Source organism: Jaculus jaculus, chromosome 1, assembly GCF_020740685.1.
Source record: "Jaculus jaculus isolate mJacJac1 chromosome 1, mJacJac1.mat.Y.cur, whole genome shotgun sequence".
NCBI classification, from domain to species: Eukaryota; Metazoa; Chordata; class Mammalia; order Rodentia; family Dipodidae; genus Jaculus; species Jaculus jaculus.
In genome coordinates, this window is record NC_059102.1 from 185,975,950 (window position 1) to 185,978,402 (window position 2,453).

The 2,453-nt window shown below is 37.4% G+C and overlaps 1 non-coding gene across 1 annotated transcript; it reads left to right on the plus strand.

Annotated features, from left to right (window-relative positions):
* Positions 1 to 2,110: 2,110 nt before the first annotated feature.
* LOC123458167 lies at positions 2,111 to 2,217 on the plus strand. Its single transcript, XR_006635465.1, has one exon. It is a non-coding gene; the product is annotated as a U6 spliceosomal RNA (small nuclear RNA).
* The last annotated feature ends 236 nt before the right edge of the window (positions 2,218 to 2,453 follow it).

Sequence of the window (2,453 nt, forward strand, 5' to 3'; positions counted from 1 at the left end):
AGAACAGACACCAGATGACTTACTGGGACCCATCCTCACCCTTGTAATTAATGCTCTGTGCTAATTTTTAATCTCTTATGGCTCCTTGAGAATGTCAAGATGGCTCAGTGGACTAAGACGGCTTCCCTTAGGTCTATTCACCAGAGGTTGTTTCAGTATTACTATATATCTCACTGGTACTATGTTTCTATATTGATTTTATATCATGGTAGATGTTATTTAAGACCTTCATACATCCGTGTATAAATCATTATGTTACATTGCAGGTTATTGGATGGGATGTAACTTGAACACTTAAAATGTAGAAGAGAATATAATATAACAAAATCTAGTAAATACTTACACAACAATATATAAATATCAAAGTTAGGTTTTAATATTTACAGTATTTCCTATCAAATTCAGAAATGAATGAAAATTGTAAACCAGACAATTCAACATATAATTGTGTTACCTTTTCCTCTATGTATCAAATGCAGAATAATCTATGTTATAGCTAAAATCAGAGGCATCTCTGCATCATATAAACTGCCCATGTAGAAAACAGGGTCTTTAGTATTCTGAACTGACTAGCTCCACTTTCCAAAAGGAATCAGCCAGTTGAATTATTTTATGGTTTCAATGAATGCTGTGATTACAGCTGGCCCCAGAGCCTAATTTATTTGTACATTTCCTTTTTATATTCATGATAGTGAAACCAAACAGAAGCTCTTCTTCTGCATGTCCATAGTACATAACATAAAGAGAGAACATAATGCTATGTATTTTGTTTCTAGTTCAGTTAGTTTTAGTAAGTATTAGTTACCTTTAACAGGTAGACACTAGTCTACTTTGGCATCCTAAGAAGGCTATGGTATAGTTCTTGTGCACTGTAAATTCACCAAATAAGAGTTTACAGACAATTCTGATTGTGAATGATTTCATTTAATTTCACCAAGCTCCACTAGCTCAGCTCACACTAAAAGCATACTGTCAACAATGTACATCTGTGAATCAAGCATCAAATGATGTTTGTTAGGAAAAACTAGAAATGTTTTAAGGTCTAAAAAAACTGGCAGATTAGCCTTGAGAGATTACAACCAAATCTTATCAGCAGTTTCAATTTTCACAGTAATGTTTGCAATGACCCATAGCTTTGTGTAAGTTCTTAGTGCAGACAGCATCCAAATTCTGCTCATCATCACCTAGTAACTGTATAAGCAAGGTTGAGACACTGTGCTTCAGTATACCTGTGTAAAACACAGGTTATTGACAGGTGGAATAAAGCCACTGTGTTAGTCAGCTTCTGGTTTCTGGGATAATCATATCAATGTTAAAGCAGCTTGTGGCAGGAAAAGGCCTGTTTTAGCTTAGTCAGGGACAAGTGTTCATCCTGGCAGAAAAAGCCCTGCAGGAACAGACAGTTAGGGTGTCACCTTAACACCAGCATGGAGGAAGCAGAACATGAAAGAGCGCCAAGTGGGCTGTACTCTCACACCTCATAGCATCACCTCAGGGACCCACTTCTTCCAGCAAGGCTCTACCTCCTAACAGTGCCCCCAACTGGGGACCAAGTTTTCACACACATGAGCTTATGGAGGGCATTTTCCATCCAATTGAGTACAGTTACCCAAGGTTTCATCTTCAAAGCCAACTGGAAATTGGAACTGACTTTTGATCAAGATAAGGCAACATGGGGGTTATCACTAGAAATTTATAATGTGCCACTTAAAGCCCAAAACTCCACCCTCCCAGATCATCAAATGGGTAAAGTTAGTAATGTTTTAGCCCTGATATTTTTACACAACTTCAAATAACTAAACAGAAGTGTTTAAATCCCAATGGAAACTTGTAAGGAGGTTGCCAAAAGCTTATGACTTATGACATAAATCTTGAAGGTTCCATTTAAAGTTTCCCCAGCATAGTGAAAAAGACTCTGAAATGACAAGTCTAGAAATTCCTCCCAGACCTTTAGGCATACATTCTGTGTTCTTGCCCTTATTAAACACTCCCATGGAATCTTGTGGACCCTTTCAATCACAAAGCCTGCTGATGTCTGTAGCGTTGGGATATAAGTCTATCATTCATGCAATGGTAAAGGACAAATGCGGAGTAGTAAAAATGAGGAAGGGTGTTTGTTTAGGAAGCACATATACTAAAATTGGAAAGATATAGAGAAGATTAACATGGCCCCTGCACAAGGATGATATGCAAATTTGTGAAGCATTCCATATTTTTGCAAAAAGAAAAGAAAAATGAGGAAGGGAGGATGGGGGATGGTTCAGTGTTTAGTTATTCATGTGCAAAGCCTGCCAGCATGGGTTCAATTCCCTAACCACCCACATAAAGATGGACAGGCACTGATTTTGCAGCAGCAAAAGATGATGGCATACTCACAACACACAGTAAATTATTTAACTTTTGTTAATGAGGAAGAGAGGAAATATGAAAGCATTGTTATCAGAATATGTTTA